The sequence below is a fragment of the Bactrocera latifrons genome, unplaced genomic scaffold, assembly GCF_001853355.1.
Source record: "Bactrocera latifrons isolate USDA-ARS-PBARC rearing strain unplaced genomic scaffold, ASM185335v1 scaffold_98, whole genome shotgun sequence".
Taxonomy (NCBI): domain Eukaryota; kingdom Metazoa; phylum Arthropoda; class Insecta; order Diptera; family Tephritidae; genus Bactrocera; species Bactrocera latifrons.
In genome coordinates, this window is record NW_017537689.1 from 307,066 (window position 1) to 327,284 (window position 20,219).

The following is a 20,219-nucleotide window of genomic DNA, read 5'->3' on the forward strand; positions in this document are numbered from 1 at the left end:
TCTAAGTATCGTTTCGGCCATTTTTTATTTGCCATGATGTGTTATTTTTTTTACTGTATTCAGTAAGGTTTACGATTTCATCATGGAAAGATATACACTAGAACAACGTTTACAAATTATTCCATTTAATTTTCAAGCGCCTTTTCGTGCGCCTTTGCGATTTTATAATAGTAATAATCGTCCGCTTGCGCTCGCTTATTTGCATTATATTCAAGTGCCAAAAGAAGAACTGCTCGAAGTAATCAATATATTGCTACCTATATATGTATATATGCTGCAATGTATATGTCCTCACTCAAGAACTGAAGCCAATGGACTATCGCAAACGTCGTGCATTTGCTGATTTTGCCTTGGAACAACTTGAAAACGATAACGATTTTTTTAAGAAAATCATCTTCGATGAGGCTCAAACACCAAATTATTCATGAACATCGATTACATTCACCTAAGTTAACCGTTTGGTGTATTTTTTAGTCTGATGGAATCAACGGTCCGTACTTCCTTCGAAATGAAGGTTGACACCTTTAGTGCCAATTGCGAGCGTTATATATCCATGATAACCAAATTTTCATGGCCGCAATTGTAAAAAATTGATTGTGACAAAATTTGGTTCCGCAAGATCCCCGTCTATATACCACACAGCATGTGCAAAAAACAAATTATTATGAGAAAAGTTTGGATATTCGATTATTTCAAAAAATTGTGAGATTGAATGGCTTCCAAGAAGTTAAGACTAAACACCATTAGACTACTTCTTGTGAGGTTATTTGAAGTCAATGGTCTTTAGCAATAAACCACAATCTCTTCAAGTTTTAGAAGTCAATATTGAACGTGCTATTCATAACATACGACTTGATTTAGTGGAAAAACTCCTGCTAAAGATGTCGTTGAGGCCATTTGAACAATATTATATTCAAAAAATAATCGTATCTTTCTTCTTCACATTAAAAATAATTTTAAGTTCCTTAACACTTATTTGTTTTTTAAAAGAAATCATATTACTCTTATTGGAAAACTCTGTACATGCAATAACTTAATAGAAATTCAAAGGATATGGTATTATGAAAACACAGACGAATCATAAAGCCCAAAATATTCATTACATCGTTTTCATGACTATTACTTTGGTCTTATGTTCCCAAATTAATTCAATTAAAAAATATATATAATTTATAGATTAGATTAGTGTAGATAAATAAATGAGGATTGCATCACGACCTAAGGTCTATTGTGCCTAATCCCAGCAATTGACAAATTCCAATATATTGCTAAGTGCTATTGAGGCAAGGTAATCCCAATTTGGAAGCATGGATCCAAGGGCCTTTATCCTTCGCCTACAGGCTGGTATGCAGTAAATTAGCAGGTGTTCTGGAATTTCAGACTCCGAAGAAAAGTGCAATTCACACAAGAAGCAATGCCCATGTGATATAAATGCTTCTTGAGCTTAAAATGGGCAGTGTAGAAGACGGCAAGTAGCCTGAGTGTTTCCTTTGGGAGGTTGATTTCATATAATTGATATGGGCCAACCGAGCTTATCTAAGCAAAAATTTCTATAAGTAATGCAAAAGGTGCGAGCCAGGTGACCCAGATAAGAATATTGTAATGACTATACTATTATCTTTAATCAGTACACTATCTTGGATCTGGAAAATTGATTAGATTTTGAATAACTTTTGATAGCTGGTTGTAAAGATTAGATTAAATTCGAATTCATAATTTATAGTAGTTGACTGGCAAAAAGTATTCTTTTTTTAAGAAGTGAGGATGTCTAAGGTGCATTTAATTTGTTACTTACAAAATTGGTTGGTGATAAAATCGCTCAAAAAATTTGGTGAATATTTTGTATATGAAACACGTTCTTGCTCGACTCGTCCCGATGCAGCTGAATTTTTTCCAAAAAGAGTACCGTAAACAAGTCTCTTTGGACATGCTTGATTTGTGTGAATTTCGATTCCGCATTTATGGAGATCATTATATGTGCCGATGATACATAGGTTTATGAGTTTGACATGCAAACAAGTTAACAATCATCGGAACGGAACAAAATAATCATCAAATCAAGGTTATGCTGACAGTTTTTTTTCGATATTCGTGTTGTAGAGCATTATGAATTTGTCCCGGAGGGACAGGCAGTCAACGAGGAGTTCTATTTAGCCGCATTGAGGGGTTGGTGTGAGAAAAATTCATGGATTTTACACGGTAGTAATATACCATCACATCGAGCCATCACATAAAGCCATAAACACAATGACTACCATCGATCAACTGCCGTATTCACCAAATTTGGCTCCGTGTGAATACTTCTTGTTCCCCAAACTAAAATTGCCACCACCTGGAATCCGCTTTCTATCGATCGAAGAGTGCTTATGAAGTGTTTCGAGAACTGGTTAAATTGTTGGGATAACTGTATTACATCTGGTGGCACTACTTTACAGGCGACAAAATAAAAATTTATGAATAATTAAATTTTCAGCTGAGGCAGATCTCTTTGTGAAACTTTTAAAAGCTAAAGTGGTCTCACCCCAAACCAAATGTAGTGAAGTTATCGCGTTAAAATAAAAAGATTTCCGTACAAGTGCTCGATCCGGTCGAAACAATACATTTAGAGATTGTATCATTATGAAGAATAATAATCAGTGCCGAATTTCGTGCAGATAGTTTATCAAATAAAAAAGTTTTCTATACAAGGATTTCATCGAACAGTGACAAATGCTACTATATTGAAGGTCTGAGTATTACAATTTGTAATTTCATAGAAATTTCTTGACCCACTCACGTCTATGTATGTCTGCATGTAACTCAAAATTTAATATTCTCATGTTGCCTGCACATACATATATATATACGTGCAAATTGTACATTTCAAACGCATGCTTTGCATATAAGCTTCACCGACTTTTCACAGCGTGCTGTAAGATGATGCCACAAAGGCAGAAAAGTCAACTGGCAACGTTGTAACACCATGCCGCACCAGCAACAAACATCGACACTCCAATCAGTGAATCAGTGAGTTGCGACCCAGCAGCTGCTGCTGCCGCTGCTGACTCTTGAGAAAGTTCGCCAGCACAAAGCATTCTATGCTGCCTCCCCAAYAGAGGCTGGGAAGTGGCACAAACACAAACACAAACAAGCTGAAGCAGCATCACTTTCTTTCACTATTTTGGTGCATGCTTGCTTGCCTTCTCGCCTGTCTCTTATACACATCTAGATGTGTATAAGAGACAGATGCTGCCTCCCCAACAGAGGCTGGGAAGTGGCACAAACACAAACACAAACAAGCTGAAGCAGCATCACTTTCTTTCACTATTTTGGTGCATGCTTGCTTGCCTTCTCGCCGCCTCTGCTGCTTCTTTGTGAGCAGCATAATTGCGGAGCTTGTGTTGCATGCGCGCTTTAAAGATTGTTGACACCATGTCTAGCAGTTTGTTCGGGCAAACAATTTCATTTTGCTAACAATAACAACGTCAATTAAAGACAAAAGGCGAAGGCGAAGGCAAAGGCAAAGGCAGCTAGCGTCACAGCCACAACAACAGTCAGCGATAGTTGGTACAAATTCGCTGGTATAAAACAATGGCAAGTTGTAATAAAAAGTGACTGACATCACGCGGCAACATGCCACAGTTATGCTCACACAAACACATATGCACACACACATGCATAGAAAAAAATGTGTTATAAATGGCACAATGGCATATGTTGCTCCAGCTGCTGCAGTGGCGTGCTCTCCCTGCCGTTGCTCGTGGCGAAAAAAGTCAATTGACGAACTGTCTCGCTCGCTGTCAGCAACGGCCAGGTTAGGTAGTGAAAACCCGTCCCTTCATGGCCATAAAATTGTAAGTGGGCCATCAACATCATCAACGGCAGTTTGTTACTCGCTTGGCTGGTCGGTTATGTTAGCAGTTTAACTAGATGTGCTTGGCACGCGATCTCTTCCTGCGCGCGCGTGGTGAAATGCGCCACTTTGCCTGTTTATGCGAGTAAATACGCCGTTGTTGTTGTGTTGTTGGCCGCTTTCAGATTCATAAATGCAGCAAATGGCAAATAAGTAAAGGTAAATATAATGAGCGCTAAAATTAATTCGTGTAAATAATTATAATTCGTATTTACAAAATGGTTTATGAAAATAAATGGCGAATTCTGTTTGTATTTCGATTTAGAAAGCATTACATTCTAATTATTGGATTTAGGTTACAGTTGTTGCGCTTGATTTAAATATTTGTAAATTCTCACCAAATATTTAGGACGGATTAAGAAAACGAATTTCTTTGCCATTCTTGAATAATATTTTGCATATGAAAAAACTTCAGCGAACCCTTGTGACCACCAGGAATGACCCATCACTTTCATAGATCCATTTTTTTTGTTTCTTTTGAATGCTGAAATTACGTTGTAGAAGCCTGAAACTTTCACTAAACTTGAAAAGAATTGTTGTAAAGATAGTCCTTGGCTCTAATCATTGAATCTAATTGGATAAAATAAAAATTTCGTTCAAAGAAGTTGAACTCAGTTGCCGACTCGATAAAAGTACCAAAAATAAGAAACCAATTGATACAATTTATTTCTACTCCAAAATGCAAAAGCAATCATTATATTTCGCTTGACAATGCAGTGGAATCGAATATAGAAACTGATGATACTATATGTTTTCTTCTTTATTGGTATAGACAACGCTTATGCGGTTGCAGACGAGTTTACAAAAGGGCGCCAGTCGTTCTTCCTGTTTGCTGTTTGGAACCAAATGGAGATTACAAGTGTAGCCAGGTCCTTCTCCACCTGATCTTTCCAATGGAGTGGAATTAATGATTGCACACCTTGTGTCGATGTGAACCAGGATTCGTTTCCATTGCGAAAAGCAAACTGTCTTACGAATAAAAAAATTGGAACCAACAAAGAATAAATGTACATTTTTCATGCTGCTCAGACGTAGTAACAAAGTCGGTGTCGAAGATCACTAGAAAGACGACGTTAAACGACTTACTAATAGAAATTGGCTTTGGACCCAGAGTATTCTTCATTTTATGTTAAAGAAGAAAACTACAAATATCAATCGGAATTATGAGGATGGTCTGGTAAGTACTTAGCCTCATCGATTGATCACTCCACATGCGATTTACAGTAGGTAGGGACGTGCAATCTCGGCTTCTGTCAAATGCCAAATGCGTCTGTACATTTTACAAAAATGGAAAAAAATTATTCGATTCTACTTTTTTGAACTGAAATTGGAGAAAAAATGAAAGAACGCTTGGGTGCTGTAAACAGTGACAGGAAACGAATAACGTGATAAAAGCCGACAACCTCGAAGACAACCGATTGAAGGTGTGCTAGAGAGGAAGGACACTTTTAAAGTTAATACAAATATTGTATGAAATAGTGTGCACAGAAATGCTGTTGGTGCCCTGGATGCCTCCTTTGCTCACTTCATAACAAGCACAACCGTGTGACCACTTCGCAGAAAGGTTGGACGTTGTTTTAGCGCAATCCAAATGAGTTTGTGTATCGTTTCGTAATCGTCGATAGAACATAACACCACTGGTACACACCAGACACCAAGAAACAATCGAAACGGCGAACTATTTTTGCAGACCTTCAGAAAGAAAGAAGAGGTATTTTCATGTGCAGCTGCTACGTTTCTAGACGCATTTTTCGCAAATCATCATTTCCTGAAACTGTCATGGTGCTAAAAAAAAGTATTCAACCGATTGCTTTAAAAGTACATATGTTCTTCTACTCATTTATAGTTATCGTCCTTACCAGAATTGTTTATTTTCGAAAATATTTTAATTTTTTTTTACGATTTTTAACGAAGAACATAAGATTTTCGTGACATTTTCTTGAAGTTCGACATTTTTTTTTTATGAAATTAGTTATATTTGGTAGCGACGAGAGCCGCAGAACTACTGAATAATAATCCATTCGATTTTTTTATTTCAGACAACATGAACAGCCGCTATCACCATGACCAGTGAACAATTTTTTTTGTTGGGTACCACTTTGAACAAATAAAAATATATTAAAAAATTAAAATGATTGAAAAGTGGTAGAATGTATGCGTTCACATGAGAGCACCCACTCAGAAATTGGAGTCAAGTGTATCAAGCTCAAAGGAGACCATGCTTCGTTTTTGTTATTCTTCGCCTAAAAACTCTAAGAAATAACATAAGATATTAGACGATAATATATACTCGAGACACAAAATGAAGCTAGGTATGGCTTACAAAAGTTAAAGTAAATAACTTCAATCAGATCTTTGGTTGGCATATTTTTTAAGAAAAATCACAAACAACGATAACAAGTAAGGAAGGGCTAAGTTCGGGTGTCACCGAACATTTTATACTCTCGCATGATAAAGTGATAATCGAGATTTCAGGCGTGGTTGTGAACCGATTACACCCATATTTGGTACATGTCATCAGGGTGTTAAAAAATATTATATACCGAATTTCATTGAAATCGGTCGAGTACTTAATGAGATATGGTTTTTGGTCCATAAGTGGGCGACGCCACGCCCATTTTCAATTTTTAAAAAAAGCCTGGATGCAGCTTCCTTCTGAAATTTCTTCCGTAAAATTTAGTTCTGACGTTTTTTGTTAGTCGGTTAACGCACTTTTAGTGATTTCCAACATAACCTTTGTATGGGAGGTGGGCGTGGTTATTATCCGATTTCTTCCATTTTTGAACTGTATATGGAAATGCCTAAAACTCTCTACAGTTTGGTTGACATAGCTATAGTAGTTTTCGAGATATGTACAAAAAAGTTAGTAGGGGSCGGGGYCACGCCCACTTTTCCAAAAAAAWTAYGTCCAAATATGCCCCTCCCTAATGCGATCCTTTGTGCCAAATTTCATTTTAATATCTTTATTTATGGCTTAGTTATGAYACTTTATAGGTTTTCGGTTTCCGCCATTTTGTAGGCGTGCCAGTGGGCCGATTTTGCCCATCTTCGAACTTAACCTTCTTATGGAGCCAAGAAATACGTGTACCAAGTTTCATCATGATATCTCAATTTTTACTCAAGTTACAGCTTGCACGGACAGACGGACGGATGGACAGACAGACATTCGGATTTCAACTCTACTCGTCACCCTGATGACTTTGGTATATATAACCCTATATCTGACTCTTTTAGTTTTAGGACTTACAAACAACCGTTATGTGAACAAAACTATACCCTCTTTAGCAACTTTGTTGCGAGAGTATAAAAACACTTTAAGAACACATGTACCTTGCTTAGATCAAACAGAGAAAAGTTCGCTCTGACTAAATGCAGCGTTCAAAGGGAATGGAGACAATAAAACGCAGGCAGAGACAGATTCTTAAGAATGAACATACTAAAATGTCCAAACTATCAGAAGCAAAAAAAATAGTAGTATTATGCAATAAAACACGTCGTTAAGAAAGTAATTATCGCCTATACTTGCTGCTTTTCAAGGAATTAAGTCTAAAAGCAAATCATCAATTTTAACCAAAGCAATAATCTTTGTATATATTTCATTACAGGCTGCAGCTAGAGCATGATGCCACTCAGAAAAAGCGAATGCAGCGACTCTTAAATACACGCCAGCAATGAGCAACTAAGTGGGTCACAAGCCTTATTGGTTGTCATCTCGCACAACTTGTACAAAAATAATGGTGTTGAATACTTGTAGAAGTGCTGGCTTGAACATTGCGCGCAGCGGTCGCGGCCAACGGCGGAGGCGGAGCTCAAACAGCACTTACGAGATGTCTGCAAGTAAGTGCATGCGATCAAATAAATTTTAACACTCACACGCACACGTATCCTTATACACATAACGGTATGTATGCCATATGGCGAATATATGGTAAGACATAATACCAGCAAGTAACAAACTCCGGGTGCCTGAGAAATCTTTGAGCCACCAAATAGAGTTGATTATAGTGTTGCGAGTCACAAAAAGACGCGCTGTATGTGTGTGTGTGTGTGATCCATTGGTGTCACTGTGGCTCCTTTGCTATTCAGTTGCCAAACATTGTTATCCTATTTGTCAGCGACCTGGATTTAGGTTAGGTTGAGCGGCAACTTAGCGCCGGCAGACGGTAGTAGCTAGCTTGCAGCTCATTCTAATCGTTTTTAGCGCCGTCATTGTCGTCAGCTGCGGCTTTCCGCCCGCTGTGTGCATTGTAGTTGAGATTTTGAATCGCTTACGGTTATTCGTTGCACTTAAGGCATTGTCATGTGTCACTGCGCGATGCACAACCGAATACACCGAGTATGTAGATGTGTGTGAGTGACTGCGACTACAGCAAGTGAATGCTCAAGTGCGCGATATAGAGTATGGAGCGAGGAGCGGTGCATGTGCACCACAAGTAGCTCCTTGAGTATACCATGCCCGAACAGCTGATTATGGCGGGCATAATCTTAACTTAAGAGGCGAGAATTTATATGTGTATACACACATACTCACACACAGGCACTAACATCTAGTGAAATTGGGCGCTCGGCATGATATCGAGCGATACCAGCGGAAAATTCGCACCTGAGCTTCATTGAATTAGTGACAATGCCAGCAGCAGATGCGCACACAGCACGGCTAGTTGTGTGAAGAAGGCACAATTTGTAATTTAAAACATCAGCAGGGAGCAGGCACGGTAACCATGACATAAGAGTATGGGAAGTGATTTGGAGTTCATAGTTAGCAAGCCAGTGTAAGACATCAAGTACTTTGGTCGGCTTTCAAAGTATTAGTTAGTGAAGGTATTCGCCAAAATTCGGTGAATTTGCAAATCATCGTAGCTGTGAATTTGTTGAAGTGATAGCAGAATTTCGGATGTTGTAGGTGTGCATGTGCCCTGTATATACTAACACATCTATGTATATATATATTTAAGTTCTTGTAAAATATTCACCATTTGTAATTGTGAAAACCACAAGTCTTCTTCTGGTAATAGTTATCTGTAAGGAGTGCTTAATTTGTTGGAGTAGCCCTTAAAAGAATTAGAATTTGCATTCTTTTGGAATTTAACTATCATTTTATTTGATTGTAAGTGCAATGTAGCACTTTTCTAGGTAAAGTGGTACTAACAAAATAAATGTAATGAATTTGTGACGAATTCAAGGTAATTGCTTAACATTCAGAAGATATTTCAAAATAGCTGAGATGAAAATAATTGAAATAGTTCCGGAATGATAAGCGGTTACCTTAAAATCCTTACAAAATACTTACATTTATCCATTTCCAGCATACACATCTGACTTTAAGGGGGGAGCCTGATTTAGAGGCTTCATAAAATCGATTTTTTGGGAGGGAAAGAAATAAGTGATTAAAGAAAAATTTCTAGGATTTATAGTTATATATTTAAACATATTCTGAAAAAAAAATTCAAAAAGATTTATATTTTTTATTAATTAGAAATTTCGCTTTAACCAATGAAGCCTCTAAAGCGAGCGACCTCCTAAGACACTGCCGGCGTCTATTCTTTAAATAGAGGAACAGTAGTCAGTTGAGATATCTACAGCAGATGATATTATCACGTATTAAAAATTAAGATGCGCAAAAAGTTGGCAATATGGAAATCCTCAACTATTTTTTAAAACAAATGCATTGACATTTGATAAATTCAATATTGGGGTACGAAAATATTTTTTTTAGTAAAAAATTCAAATTTAATTAAATACATCTTAATTTACATTAAACATTTAACAAGAGTTGGATGTGATTCATAGGTGTCTACTAACTTGTGGAAAGTAAAGATAATTAAATTGAAAGCATTGAAATGCAAACAAAAACTATTGAAGCATTTCATGAATACAGTCAAAAAGATAAACAAGTAAAACAATGAAATCTGAGAACAAATGAGCAAATAAACGCCCAAAGAAACGAAATGACAGTAAATGAGGGAGAATTGCGCAAATGTTGAAGGAAATTCAAAAATTTAAATGCCAAGTGAAAAATGAAAATTTATCGGCATATTTTTGAAGTACACTTCAATGAAAATATAGTCAAAGGAAAATTAGGAGCATACGCAATAACGAAAGCCCCGAAGAAAACACAAGAGCATACCGAAAGCAACTAGGATTATGGCGAAAGTTTGAAGTGAAAGCGTCAAGGGATTGCGAAACCTAATCTGCCTTAACGAAAAACTTGCCATACACACTGCCAAGCCGGTGCCATGCAGCGAAATATAGTATAGTGAATGAAATTAATTTTTTTTTATTTGGTAAAGTATACTCGAAAGGAATGACAGTTATGTAGTCTGTTGAATGGAAAGCCGAATTGGGACAGAAAAATAGTAATATGAGTGTACAAAAGAGCCAATAAAGCTAGGCGAGTGCGGGTGTCGAACTGTTTGAATATGCACGATGTATGTACATATCTATATTATGTGCGAGAAAGTATCCTGAATAGCTATTGTACACATACTTATGTATATGTAACAGTATATATGCGCAGGAATAATTGATAGAAGGGTTTGAAGCAGCGCCGTTCAAATTTTTGGGTGTGTTGGTGTATGGAAATGAGGTTGGTAATCCAGCCACTGTTACGAGATACTACAAAGGGGACGCACGCACACCAACCTCAGTGGCAACGCAACAATTTGGGCGTTCCATTGTCGCGTGTTCTAAACATTTCGATGCGTTAACAATGTGCTCAAAAATATGCAAATGTAGAGAGCATAAACTATTTAAATTCATTACGGTCTCTGCGTCACACAGCTCATCTATTTTTTACTTCACGCTGCTTCAGAAAAAAACGAAAAGTAATGACTAATAAAAATATAAACTCGATAATAGTGAAAAAATTAAGTTTGCTGACTTGGCATATTGTAGCGGCAGAACGGCAAGATAAGGAGTTGACTTCAACATGATTTTAATTTGATGATGGAATATCTAACATCCGGAGAAGAAGTATTGTAAGTATGTACCGAAACTTACAATAGTCAGCAAGGCTATTTGTTTTCTAGCCTTTTTGTAAGTAATATAGAAAGTTCAATAATATTTAATTTTACAGTGAGAGGCAACATTCTCAAGGTTAAGTATACTAAATAAGCAACCAGTAACGCGCGTTTTCCTAGAGAGATAGCTGCCTAACCAACTGCCAAAATAAACACATGTTTTTTGTCGCCAATAAATATTTAATGGCTAAATACCTCTGTTTTGGTTTGGAGTGCAAATATTGTTGACGAGACTCTACACTCAAAGTCCAGAAAAATATATGATTGGTATGGTTTGCATGCTGAATGAATTATTGGCTCATATTTTTTGTGCGGTACAGTCAAAAAAAAATCCTTTTTTTTTCGAATTTCTTCGCAAATATCAAGTGTTTAAGAGTTAAATGGTTCCAACATGGGGTTGAACAAGTCATATAGCATATGAGCGAATAAAAGGTCACTGAAAGTTCGTATCAATGATTTTTTGGAAATGAGTCTGAAACAAACAGGTTGTTTTACACTTTTAGTTTACTTTGTGGAGGAATACGTCAAACCAACGGTTTATGCCGATAAACCAGCTACGACTAACCTGTTGAAAATCTTCTTCAAAATTAGCCAACCGATTATGCCAAAGTATTGTTAATTTCAATTATATTCTAGGATTTATTGGCATAAAATTCTATACATCTGATCTGTGTAATATGTATGTGGCATTTTAGTACTTAATATCTTGTTTTGCTATTTAGAGGCGATCCGCTATGAAAAAACATCAAAGCTTCAAGTCAGAGATCGTTTGGAATCCCATGAAGTTCTACAGTTTTATATAAAAGTAAATTTAGTACATAGCCATTAAGTTGTGAATATAAAAGTACTCATTAAACTTATTTAATACGTCCGAAAAATACTTTCCATGCTTCGTCCACGGTGTTGAAATGCGGAGAAATCTTTTAAAGTTTTTATACAAAAATAAGATTAACAGGGTTAATTCTAGGGAATATGAGACGATGGATGCGGAGCTGTCTGTATCCTAGTTCGACCAATTTGGCCCATTCGATGGAGGAGTGTTAATTTTTCTACTAACGAGCGATGAATCGGCACAATAGTTCAACATAATAAATCTCTATGTCCCTTCTTCGGCTCTTCCAGGTAGATTACGTGTCCTGAACCTCAAAAAAAAAAAAATAGGTCTAGGTATGCACCGTTATTAGAAAACCAAACTCCTTCAATTTTATTACAATAACTCTCAGATTTGCCGATATTTGCGTTATAAAGTCAACTAGGAGCTTGGAAAAATTTCTTTTAGGTATATGGCGGCTAAGGGAAGCATTGACCCGATTCAATCTATTTTTGAAAAATGGTACATTATTATCAATATATTATCATTATGATATAGCAACGTTGGTCGAGATCAGTCGAGAAGGTCCTGAGCTTCAACTTTTCACCGAAATGTGGGCGTCCACCGTCCATTTTTGACCCCGGCTCCTATAAAATTCTCTTGTGTCATTCCTGCCTCTTGCTTATTTAGTTATTCAATTATCGCACGGAGTAAACGGGGTTATCTTCCAATTTCATTTATTTTTACAGGATCAGTAGGGATTTGTCCAGAGGGAATTTGGTTTTTGTAGCTTAAGTGATTTAGGATATATGTACATTAAACTTATTTTTTATATAACTATATTTTTTAGATTTTTCAGACCACAAACGACAATTGTTACTGCGATCCCCTGTGCCAAATAAGAGGTTTATACATATCGATGCTTAGTTATGACACTTTATAGGTTTTGTGGGTGTGGCAGTGGTCCGATTATGCCCATCTACGAACTCGTATTTTTGCACTAAGGAACACCCATACCAAGTTTCATCAAAATATCTAAATTTTTACTCGAGTTACAGCTTGCCCGGATGGACGTACGCTGGCGGACTTGAAAAGCGCACCAGTCCCAACACGGTCATTCTAGATAAAAATGTGTATATCGATTAATTTGTAAAGAAATAAAAAGGAAGTATTGTTGATATGTTGACAGCAACTGTAAGACATTCGCTAGTGATCTCTTGTTGTAATTGAGTTGTCTTTATAAAAAGAGGAAAATTTATGCAAATTATAAGCAATTGAGTGGTGATAAAAAAGTTGCCCTTGATAAGTTCGTGAAGGAAGGTCTTACTTATAGCACCATTGCTAAAAAGGATGGGCTGTTCACATGCAACTGTAGTGGTAGGTTTCTTGCAAATATGTTCGATATGAAGACAAACCGTTAAGTTCCCTCAAAGTCAGATGATCTGGGAGTGCTTTTTCAGTTACACCCGTGCGACGCAATGAATGCTCAAATGCAAGTTGATGCAGAATTTTTTAGTTCCGCCTCTCAAAGAGCATCTTTCTTATACTTCGGAAGCGATTTTTCAAGACAACTCTGCGCGATGCTGCCGAGCCAAGTTCGTAAGTAATATTTTGTATAAATTGTGTCATGCTTCCTAACAATAAAATTGCAAACAGAACATTAAAAACAATTAAATTTTTCACAGCTCGAAAAAATGTTTGAGGATATAGGGATTTCAGGGTTGACTTGGCCGGGTAACTCACTTATGGCACATAATATGTTAATAGCTGGTTTGGAAAATGTATGACACAACAATATTACCGGGTAAAACCTTAAGAACTTTGGTGACTTCATAGCCGTCATAAAGGCTAGAGGAGGTGTTACGTTGTATTGATTATTTTTATTTATTTCACAAATACTTTCCTAAAAAACAATTGGTACCGCTAGAAATGTTCAGCTTTCTATAGTGTACAAAATTCTATTCCAACTATATATCGAATTTTGTGATTTTCCTTTTATATAATAGGTTGTCAAAAAAGTCTTGCGGTATTTTTATTGCATTTTCAATTGTTCATAAAAAAAAAATAAAACTCATGCGCAGCTCTTGGCCGATGCTGCGGCTGCTACTATGCCGGTCTCTTTCGACCAATTCAGCGACTGTCTCTTATACACATCTAGATGTGTATAAGAGACAGTCCCTAAACTGAAAAAATTTTATTGGCGGCTTGAGATGCATTTTTGCCTTTATCGTAGTAGTACTGTAAAATATGCCGTATTTTCTCTTTATTTTGCTCCATGTTTGCGACGCTATAACTCACGAACGACTTAAAAGAAACGACAATCAATCAAACASGTGTTAGCGCGTGAAATGAGCTTTCCAAAAAGGTATAGCATGACCCGATGCGACGAATAAAACTAGAACTACGCGCTCTCAGCGCCAACTAGCGAAAATACCGCAAGACTTTTTTGACAACCTAATACATTTTTAGTAAAACAAACTTAGGTATATATAATCAAAGACCAAGTTTCTTACTTCTCTAACTTTATATTAAATAAAAACATCTTTTGTATACAAAAGTTTATTTTTGTTTAAACATAGAAAATCACAAAATTTAATAATATTTTGAGGTGGTGTGGTTTTCATGATCGCCAGTGTATCTCGCTTAGTTTTAGGATTACAAAATACTAATTAAATTATAACTGTCGGCGTGCTGATTAGCGTTATTATCACCATTAATTTACAGTTATAATGCAATATAATATTAAAAGATGAAATTGATTAAAGTTTATTCATAAAACATATACATATGTATGTATGTAAGTCTGCATACACTCCTATTCACACTTGAGTACAATCACGCGGTTCACTGTAAGCAACACATATACATACATATGGAAATACGTAAAGTGTGACTACCTCTTCGACAGTCATTACTTGGGACAGGCGATATGGAGCGTAAAGCTATCAAGAGCAATGCCCCATAAAAAGCGCCACTCCGCCAATATAGAACAACAAACAAACCCACAAATACACATATGAACATATGCACGTGTGTATGTGTGTGCTTGTTTGATTCACATGTAGCTGCCATGCGTCAGAGAACGCTTACTAATTAACACGTTAACACTCAATCGCACATCATAAATCATGTATGCTCGCATACTACCGCAACAATAAACCGGCATATGTATGTATGTGTGTGCGTATGTGCATAAAATAATAACAGCAACAACTGTAATAGTCACATAGAGGAGCGGCAGCAATAAGCGGAAGCAAATTGATCCATCCRGCAGCAGCAGCGAAAGCGCAAGAGAACAATTAAATTTTCCCAATAAAAAATAAAAACAACAACAACAAGTAAACCATAAGGAAAAAGGATGTTTCAGGCTATAAGTTAGGGGATGTGTGTGTGTGTGATTTTTCCGTAATATTTACGTAGTTAATCGTTACATGCCCCACGAGCACACCGTCGCTACCCCAACAAAAACCGGCACAACAACAGCAAACACTCGAATTGCGGAAATAGGAAAAAGCAAATGTGTTTGCGAATGTTAAACTTGTATGTACACCTGCGTATACATACATATGCTCCGGAATTTAATCATGAAGCGAGTGAAAAGCTGCTGCTTTAGATTTTATGATACTGGCATATACTACCCGCACTTTCTTTATAGCGATTCAGAACTGTGGCTTATATGTGTGCATACAGTGGTGAACACAATATTAGCGGTGTGCGACAACTTGGTGGATCGAGTGTGTGAATCTCGTTAATAATGAAATCTATTATTTATACACTGGAGGCTGATTGCCTCACAATTGTTATCTTCGATATGCTCGCTATTTTTGCTCTGTTCTCAAAAAATTTCAACGGAAAACCAACAACAAATTCATTGAGTTCAATTCGATTTTTTTTCTTTATCGGCGTATACAACAGGATCGGCTTTTCTGCTGTTTGGCGACAATTGGAGAGTTCGAGTGTAGCCAGGTCCTTCTCCACCTGATCTTGCCAACCGAGTGGAAGTCTTCCTTTTCTTATGTGAACGACGTCGTATATCTCATACTGCAGGACGGAAATATTGAGTGATTTAGAGTTTGGTCTTTGTTCGACCAGAGAGAAATTAATTGGAGGTGAAGTATCTGTCATGCAGGACGTCGATGCTTTATGCGAACTTTATGAAGAATTTGATATCTAGTTTTGACACTTCGACTAGTCCCTTGAATTGCGGAGCTATTAAATATCTTCGACGAGTTCAGATAATGCTGGACAGAAGTATATTATATGTCCCAGCTTTGCTCTCATGCTTTCTTTTCTGCACATTCTGCATGCACCATCGAGCACGCATGTGATGTCAGTAGGTTGTGATCAGTCATTAGGCCAAAAATCGTACTGCAGTCCTTTCGGGACTATATGAGTAAAAGGAATGCGTGTTTTAGTTCAGGGTTCTGTACATGCTTTTAGCGATCCTGCTTGTCTTTACAACGTTCTCTCTTTTCTGATCCGCTTGACAGTCAGTCGTGTTTAATCAAGCATGGTTCTTCAAAACTTGTAATCAACTTCATTATTATAAATACTTCAAAAGAAAAATTTCTGTCAAAAATGATAATACAATTATTTCTTTGTTTTTTACACGGAAAAAATATTTTTCTATCAAAGAAAAAAGTCAGCACATTTGTCTTCATTTTAGAGCATATGTCAGTATGGGTGGCACCTAGTCTAGCTTGTTCCATTCGCTACTCTCCAAGGTTCATCGAATAACCATAACACAAGTTAACAAAAATATGAGTTTACCTTTGGCAGAAGACTGTAACAGTTTTATTTAGTATAAATGTTTTACTTTTTTATTCAATTTATTTTCAGTCCGAAAACGAAAATCTGTTCTTTATAATACAAAATATATTTTTCGAAGTCTAAGAATTAGTTTTTCAAATCCTAAAATATACTCAAAATTGCTATTTTAATGAAAACTCAAAAGTATACTAAATATGCATAAATATTGCCATGGCTCTGCTCGCTACCGTTGCAAACATTTTTAAGGTAACAACGCGAGTTGCTTGGAAAGTTAATAGTGGTAAAGATGGCAAATGCCAGCTCGTGGAATTGCTTTATAAAAGTTTTTGTTTGAAAACGAAATGAATTTGAGTTGAATGCAGTTTATTGTGCGTGTGCTTTTTATTGACTCTTTTCATTTTTAAGTTTATAGAGTAAAATTGGCGTAAAGAAACGCATACTTACTGCTGAGTGGCAAGAAAAGCTTAAGAAATGCGAGAAATGGATAAATCATTGCGTAATCTTTAGAGCGTAGCAGCAATAAATGAACCATGTCCTTATCTGCTATTTCATATCAATAAGGAGTAGCTAGGAATCGAAATTTACGTTTCATAGAAATTATAAGCAGACCAATTTCAACACAGAGAATTAGTGTAGTAATTGAGTAAGGAGTTGATCTCGTTTAAATTTTAATAACAAAATTTGATTATCGAAAATTAATAAAATTTTAATGTGTAAAATAATAAGAAAATTCTGTACTCTACGAACCACAAATAGTATGTCATTATAATTGGATAAATTCTTACGTCAGGGTTAGGAACATAGTACAATTGTTTTATTATTATATGGACTTCTTCTAATTATTTCTTTCTTTCTAATCGCATATTTTGTTTTTATTTTTTAACCTTTAAATAAAGGATAATTTAGTTCTAACAAGCTGTAGGCCCTCGCAGGCGACTTTAAATTCTTGAAATGAATGACTCAAAGTTTTTTACTTTAATGAGACATAGTAGGAGTTACAGAATTCAGGACATCGAAGATGTGATACAAAAGCTTGATGCATTGATTACGTATCATCTGAAATCAATAAGTTTAAGCTAAAATTACTTCTTTGTTGACCGAATTGGTCACATTGCTTAAACATAGATTAATGATGTCCTTTTTTTAAGTATTTTGAGAAGTTTACCATCTAAACTTAAATTAATCTTCAACTGTACGCGTAAACTGAATCGGCACAAAATTCCTTCCTAGATCGGTAAATTTTTTTTTATATATATGTGAAGTTTGTCCGGCGATTTTTACCATGAAAAATTTGAGCAATCAGGGAATTGCTTAAAATTATGTGTTTCCATTAGAATCACGGCTGTGAGGTCATTGAAAAGGTTGGAGAAGTTCACATCCACACTAACTACGATTACGTCAAAATATTAAGAAATATTTCTAGAAAATCGTCTTGTTAGCGTCAGAGATATAGCAGAGGAACTCAACATCTCTTATGAGTCGAAGAAGTGTCTCAATGCTAGACTCGTTTTTTGTTTTTTTTTTTTTCAGAAGGAGCTAGAGAAGAGGTCCCAAAAGAGATGTTTGACAACGTAGCTGGACGCTATATTTAGTGAATAGGACTGAGTCGATTTAAAAAAATTTATTGAAATAGTCGTTACAATTCTTTAAAATTATGCGTTGATACAGCGTTGCTAGCGTGATTCTAAGCATTAAAGGCGTCACGGAAGGCATGCTCCGGAATAGCCTTGAGAGCCGAGGTGCTTGCCTTTTATCGTCATTTCATTTCATTGTCTCGCGATCATACTCAAATATCCATGAATCGTCACCTGCAACAGCGAAAAAAGCGGAAAACGATTGTCGCGCTGCTGTAAACTCGGCCACAACTGTGTAAGCGGTGTCTACGCGATTAAAGAAGAGGAATGAAATACGTGAAAATGTTTTCTTTTTTTGTAATTCAGGTTTTTTTGTAATTCCTTGATCAGATGGTCTAAGGGTTACAAAAGCAACTTTCGTTAGTTATAACTGCCTTCGATTTGGCAGACCTCCAGCATTATAGATATTGAAAAGCAAGGGATTAAAGCTATAAAGTGTCCACAAATTATTTCTTGTACTGTTCAACCTGAGAGCTCTTGTTTTATGACAGTAAAGCGTAAGCTTCGCTAATAAGGAATGGTGAATAGAAGAGGCTATGCTATGTAGTTTTGGATCACCTGGAAAATATTTATATAATATATCAATAGTTGCTGCATTTTGAATTAAGTTATAACTAGGAGGGGTGAGCGGAAATTTAAGATGATAATAACGTTGCTGGCGAACGGTTTGGAATTGTGTTGTGAGAGGCTCATTTTACCCTAAATTTTGCGTAGATATTATTTTATTTAATTCTTTGACTACTCTTATGGGAATAAATTCGTAAAACGCTGTTGAAAAATTTGTTTGCCCTTGAAGTGTTTAACCAATCATTAAGAATGTGACGTCAGCAAATTCGCTGGATACCCAAATAATATTCCATGGAATTCCGGGAGAAGAAGTGATGAATGCGCAAATACTATACAAATACATATGTATGTATAAATATATTCATGAAGGGAAACTACCTGCAAATTGTGTTAAGGAGCACTGTGTGAGTGTATTTAATTTAAACAAATACCCGCATTGCCAAATGGCGCACAGAAATGCAGGCTTCACTTCACTTCCCCGCAGACACCGTACTATCTGCTAAAGTGAATGGGTATGAAAGCATGAAAGTCTATATGCATGGAGGCATTTGCGTAAAATCTGCTGGCTGGCTGATGGATTCACACGTTGGCTTTCATCAAATTGAATAAATTAAAACTTCGATAAGTGGAAAATGCAAATTTTAATACCTATTGGCAATCGATAAACAGCGACCGAGCAGGGGCTGAAGTTAAAGCCATTCCACAAGCGATTATAACGCCTATATGTCTGCCTATATACATATATATGTATATAAATAAGTAAGCGTTTGTTTGATGGTTCATTCAATCAAACGGTTAAATGATCGCTCGCTTGATGACTGTTAGCTGCGTTGCCTGCAAGCCGTCCGCTGCTGGCTTATCGCTGCAGCTCACTCGCCCATTTACGCGCGTTGCGTGTGTGCACGTAGGTATGTGTGTGTGTTTGGTATTAACTTTCATTCAATTAAATAAATATTTCAGTGCGCGCTTTAAATTTGTATGCACATATGTATATACACTTTTTTTAATATGCTTTCTTTTTGATATTGTTTTTGCTCTGTTGAAAGTTTTCACTTTTTTATTTTTAGTGTAATATTCTTTATACACGGTTTTATTGTTTATTGCTAATAAATTTATATATTTTCAGGAGCACATGTTTGGTTCACTGAACATAAGTTCAGATTGCAGCAATATACTTACTATAGAAGACTTGGAACGATTTATTATTTTTGTTTAATCCTAATGACGCATAGTTTCACGGCACAGTGGCTTGTCGCAGGGTAAAAAGTAAATAAATTAAATTTTTATAAGAACAACAAGATCAAGTAAGCATAAGAGAAATTGCTATGGGAATTGGGTGTAGTATTGACCCAATTTATTTCTTTTTCCCAATACGTAACTTACTATTAACATGCCCCATACTACAAAAATGTCCCCCCGGTTTAATAAAGTACCACACATACCATCTTGAATCTATATACAGTAAGGTCAGCCGTGTGTTTCGTAAATCCTGATATTAGTTATATATACGCTAGGTCAAGTTTTCG

At 36.3% G+C, this 20,219-nt stretch overlaps 1 protein-coding gene across 1 annotated transcript in view; it reads right to left on the reverse strand.

Annotated features, from left to right (window-relative positions):
- Positions 1 to 20,219, reverse strand: part of LOC108977957 (palmitoyltransferase ZDHHC5-like) — a gene marked incomplete at its 3' end in the record, with an annotated part of 92,855 nt that overhangs the window by 28,529 nt on the left and 44,107 nt on the right.